Source organism: Eptesicus fuscus, chromosome 21 (genome assembly GCF_027574615.1).
Source record: "Eptesicus fuscus isolate TK198812 chromosome 21, DD_ASM_mEF_20220401, whole genome shotgun sequence".
NCBI lineage: Eukaryota > Metazoa > Chordata > Mammalia > Chiroptera > Vespertilionidae > Eptesicus > Eptesicus fuscus.
This window is the reverse complement of record NC_072493.1, coordinates 23356532-23362637: the sequence shown is the minus strand read 5'-3', so window position 1 is coordinate 23362637 and position 6106 is coordinate 23356532.

Here is a 6106-nt window from a genome sequence, read left to right as displayed (position 1 = left end):
ACTGATGATGGTGACAGTGATGACAATGGTGGTAATGGTGATAATGATAGTGGTGATGGTGACAATGATGGTGATGATGATGGGGTGAGGATGATGTTGATGGTAATTGTGGTCCCAGCATTTTGCCCCTTATAAGCTCCTTATGACCCAAGTATTATCATTATCTTCCCTTTTTATAGATCAGAAGACTGGGGCTCAGGGAGGTGCAGCCACCTATGCGGAGTCACACAGTCAGATTCCACTTGGGCAATGTGACTGCAGGTCCTGGACTTCACCCATACTCCTCTCCTCATTACAAGCCAGAGGTCCAGACCCCAGCTCTGCTCCATGGGCCATATGCTTCTAAAAATTACTAAGGACCCCTCAGGACTTTTGTTGATGTGGTTATCTAGCAATATCTATACTAATAAAAGGGTAATATGCAAATTGGTCGGGACTCCCTCATGCAACAACTGAACAGCAGGCTGTGTGGGGCGACCAGGCTGGCTGGGGGGGGGGGGCAGTTGGGGGTGACCACGCCAGCTGGGGGAATAGTTAGGGGTGATCAGGCAGGCGGGGGGGGGGCAGTTGAAGGCCACCAGGCCAGAAGGGGGGCAGTTAGGGGCAACCAGGCTGGCAGCAGGGGGCCAGTTAGGGGTGACCAAGCTGGCAGGGGGGGGGCAGTTAGGGGCAATCAGGCTGGCAGGGAGCACAGTTGGGGGTGACCAAGCTGGCAGGGGGGGGCAGTTAGGGGTGATCAGGCAGGCAGGGGCGATCAGGCAGGCAGGCAGGTGAGTGGTTAGGAGCCAGAGTTCCTGGTTTGGAGAGGGTGCAGGCTGGGCTGAGGGGACCCCCCACCCCCTGCACAAATTTCATGCACTGGGCCTCTAGTCCTATATAATGAAAGGCTAATATGCAAAATCGACTGAATGGCAGAATGACTGGTTACTATGACATGCACTGACCACCAGGGGGCAGACACTCAATGCAGGAGCTGCCCCCTGGTGGTCAGTGCACCAGAAGCTGGTCTCACGGCTGGCAAGCTCAGTGGCAGTGGCGGGAGCCTCTCCCACCTCCCTAGCAGTTGGACATCCCTCGAGGGCTCTGGGACTGCAAGAGGGCACAGGTCAGGCTGAGGGACCCCTCCCCTCGAGTGCATGAATTTTGTGCACCTGGCCTCTAGTTTATTATATTAGAAATTAAAACTAAGCTTTAAAAACTTTTATGTATTAAGTCATTAAAATAATAATAAACCCATAACATATTTTTTGATGAAAACATATTTTCTAAGGCAGAAATTTTATTTTTAATCTCCACCCAAGGATGTGCATTTTTATTGATTTTAGAGAGAGAGAAAGGGGGGGGGAAGAGAGAAAACATGGATGTGAGAGAGAAACATCTATTGTTTGTCACCTGTACCACCCCAACTGGGATCAAACCTGCAACCTGGGTATTTGCCCTGACTGGGAATTGAACCTGCGACCCCTCAGTGCATTGGACGATGCTTCAACCAGGTGAGCCACACCAGCCAGGGCTCCAAGAAAAAAGTTAGTGAATGAAAACATTCTTTTACTTTTTGCCAATCTCCTTAATGTCTGACTTTATAGGAGACAGCTGGCTGCTCACAGCTGCTCCACATCACATCTCATGACATGATGAGCTGTTCTGGTCAAAGCATATGAAAAAAATGTGGCCTCACATAGGGAAGTAGCTGGAAAGTAGAGGAGTATTTCAATAGCCTCTCCAGATAATTAGGACATTATTCTTTGATAAGTTTATAAAAACAACTTTGACCTCATGGGCCCACTTTGTGAATTGCTCAACTGTACATACGTGCTTCTGCACTTACAGACTCAATCTGTGAGTAGCAGACACTCGTGGTAGCTCACCCAATTCCTTCACTTGTAAGCAGTTTCCTTACATGCTAACGGCTTCCCGGGCCTCTCTGCCTAAAGGTGAAGCAGTTCAAACATGCATAGTGGGCATGAAGGACTGGCTAAGGCCCCTGAGAGCAGCCCGCCCCCAGTGAGGACAGAGTCTGTGTACGAACACCCAGCTTGCCTGGCCCCAGGTGGGCCGATGCTGAGAGTTCTACAGTGTCTTCCAGAGATCCCGAAGCAATGGAGCCCCAGCCATCCTCAGCAGTCACCCTCAGCGATCGCCTGGCTCAGGGACACACCTTGTATGGATGCCTGTCTCACTTCTCCAGTCCCTGCTTTTTGGGACCGTCTCCCCAAAATTGATTTGTCCCCAGATCCTTACGTCAGGGTCTGCTTCAGGGGGCAAGCGAATGAAGACTGGGAACTATTCCTGTGTGTGTATTTCACAATAATGAAACCTCAGGACTAGTAAGTGCTCTCTGAAACTACAGATTCTCTAATTAAGGGCTGAGCCCAGTGCGGTGGCCACAGGGCCACAATAAGGAGCAATTGCAGATGTCCAGATGGGAGAGGATGTTGGCTGGGACCAGGGCGCGGCCACAGAGTGAGTGAGAAGCACTCAGATTTCCTAGGTCTTTAAGGTACAACTGCTTAGTGATGCAAAACCAAATATGGGGCTGAGGAACACTGCAGGAAAAGCAAACTAGAGACCATGACAGTCCTTTAGGCCAAACTGTGAGCCAACAGTTTAGGCCATCCTGCAACTACTGAGTGCCAACTACGTGGCAGCCCCAGAACAGGCTCTGCTGACAAAGAAAGGAAGCCGACGGGCCTTTCCAGGAGCTGGTGGGGGAAAGGCCCAGGCCGCTGCAATCTAGGATGGCAACCACCTGGGTAGGCAGATGGGCTCTGGCTCAGCACAGACGGGTGGCCCAGCCAGGCGGGGCCTGGGTTTGAATCTTAGCTCTGCTACTTGCAGGCTGTGTGGCCTGAAACAAGTGGCTCAACCTCTCTGGCCCTGATTTCCTCGTCCATGAAATGGGCATCTTTGTAGCATCCATATCCTAGGTGGCTTTGTGAATCAGACTCGACAACACGCGACACGTTCTTAGGACTATACCTGGCACACGGGAGGCATTCCCGTTTGGACACTTCAGTGCTCGAATCCCTTCTCCTGGTGGAACTTCATTGACGGAGCTCACTGCCTCACCTCTCTGGGCGGCTCCTCCTACAGTGCGACCAGGATCTTGCTCCATCAAGAGGTGAGGCCTATATTCCGCCCCCTGGAGCCTGGGTAGACCTTTGCAACCTTTCCAACCCACAGGAGGAGCGGAAGGGGCGCTGCACTTGTAAAAGGGGATACAGCCTGGCTGGTCTGATAGTGGGTCATCAGAACCTATCAACATTAGTGTCACTAAAGTTGGCATACAACCCTCCAATACTAAATTTTACTGTTTTCTTCAAAAAAGTGTGTGTGTGTGTGGGGAGGGCGGGGAGCCCTGGCCGGGTAGCTCAATAGTTGAGTGTAGTCCTGATGTGCCAAGGTTGTGGGTTTGATCTCCAGTCAGAACACATACAAGAATCCACCAACCAATGAATGCATAAATAAGTGGAACAACAAATCGATGTTTCTCCCTTTCTCAAATCAATTAAAAAATAAAAGGGGGTATACAGCCTGCATGCTCTCTCCCTGTCTCACCTGAGGAGCCCAGAGCTACTCTGAGGGTGCCATGCTGAAGACCAGGAGGAAAGACAGACAGAGGTAGAGAGGAGGCCCGCACAGCTCCCACCTTTCCAGCCCTGGGTGCTGAACTCTTCCATGTGCCACACATGTGAGGGAGGGAGCCTTCCAGGCGTCTCCATCCCCTGTCGCCATCTGACTGCAGCAACATGAGACCCTGAATGAGAACCACTGAGCTGAGTCTCTCCTGAATTTCTTTTCTTTTTTTCTTTTTTTTTTTTTTTTTTTTTTTTAATTTCTTTATTGATTAAGGTGTCACATATTTGTCCTCATCCTCCCATTCCCATCCCACCCCTCTCCCCACGCATGCCCCAATCCCCTGCTGAACTTAACCGTTGGATAGGCTTATATGCATGCATACAGGTCCTTTGGTTGAACTCTCCCCCTCTCCCCACCCTCCCCCTCCCCTCCCCTATCCTCCCTCTGAGGCCCGATAGTCGGATCGATGCCTCCTTGCTTCTGGTTCTGTTCTTGTTCCTCAGTCTATGTTGTTCATCATTTCCTCTAGATGAACGAGATCAAATGTCACTAGATATATACTAATAAGAACTGAATGTGAGACGAGCAATAATATTTATGCTGACAGGCAAATGAAGTAATCTGTAGCGAGCTTCCCCCTGGACCAACAGTTCTTTTGAGACCCAATTTCGATGTCCAGTAGTTCCTTATGTGTACATGTCAGCACTGACCCCTCAGCTCTGGATGGTGGACAAATGGTGGTAATGGAGGTCCGACTCCCTCTGATTTGGTCTCGGCCGAGCCCAGGGGCACGGCGTCACCCGGACTAAGGGGCACGTGGCCTCACCCATACCCAAGGGGCGCGTGGTCTCACCCGGGCCTGGGACCCAGCCTCACCCGGATGGATCCAGGGGCGCACGGCCTCACCCGGACCCAGGATCTGGCTTCACCCGTACCCAGGGACGCTTGGCCTCTCCCAGACCCAGGGGCACGTGGCCTCACCCGGGCTTAGTTGCACAAGGCCTCACCTGGATCCAGGGACACATAGTCTCTCCCGGACCCAGGGACGCTTGGCCTCTCCCAGACCCAGGGCCACTTGGGCTCACCCGGGCCTAGGTGCACGAGGCCTCATCCGGATCCAGGGACGCATGGTCTCACCCGGACCCAGGGACGCTTGGCCTCTCCCAGACCCAGGGGCACGTGGCCTCACCCGGGCCTAGGTTCACGAGGCCTCACTCGGATCCAGGGACACATGGTCTCACCCAGACCCAGGAACGTTTGGCCACTCCCAGACCCAGGGCCACTTGGGCTCACCCGGGCCTAGGTGCACGAGGCCTCATCCGGATCCTGGGACACATGGTCTCACCCGGACCCAGGGACGCTTGGCCTCTCCCAGATCCAGGGCCACTTGGGCTCACCCGGGCCTAGGTGCACGAGGCCTCACCCGGATCCAGGGACACATGGTCTCACCCGGACCCAGGGACGCTTGGCCTCTCCCCGACCCAGGGCCACTTGGGCTCACCCCGGCCTAGGTGCACGAGGCCTCACCCGGATCCAGGGACACATGGTCTCACCCAGACCCAGGAACGTTTGGCCACTCCCAGACCCAGGGCCACTTGGGCTCACCCGGGCCTAGGTGCACGAGGCCTCACCCAGATCCAGGGACACATGGTCTCACCCGGACCCAGGGACGCTTGGCCCCTCCCAGACCCAGGGCCACTTGGGCTCACCCGGGCCTAGGTTCACGAGGCCTCACTCGGATCCAGGGACACATGGTCTCACCCAGACCCAGGAACGTTTGGCCACTCCCAGACCCAGGGCCACTTGGGCTCACCCGGGCCTAGGTGCACGAGGCCTCACCCGGATCCAGGGACACATGGTCTCACCCGGACCCAGGGACGCTTGGCCTCTCCCAGACCCAGGGCCACTTGGGCTCACCCGGGCCTAGGTGCACGAGGCCTCATCCGGATCCAGGGACGCATGGTCTCGCCCGGACCCAGGGACGCTTGGCCTCTCCCAGACCCAGGGCCACTTGGGCTCACCCGGGCCTAGGTGCACGAGGCCTCATCCGGATCCAGGGACGCATGGTCTCGCCCGGACCCAGGGACGCTTGGCCTCTCCCAGACCCAGGGGCACGTGGCCTCACCCGGGCCTAGGTGCACGAGGCCTCACCCGGATCCAGGGACACATGGTCTCACCCGGACCCAGGGACGCTTGGCCTCTCCCAGACCCAGGGCCACTTGGGCTCACCCGGGCCTAGGTGCACGAGGCCTCATCCGGATCCAGGGACGCATGGTCTCGCCCGGACCCAGGGACGCTTGGCCTCTCCCAGACCCAGGGGCACGTGGCCTCACCCGGGCCTAGGTGCACGCGGCCTCACCCGGATCCAGGGACACATGGTCTCGCCTGGACCCAGGGGTGTGTGGGCTCTCCCAGACCCAGGGGCGCTTGGCCTCGCCCGGGCACGGGATCCAGCGTCATCCGGGTCCAGGGGCACTTGGCCTCACCCGGACCCGGAGTCCGGCCTCACCTGGACCCAGGGGCATGA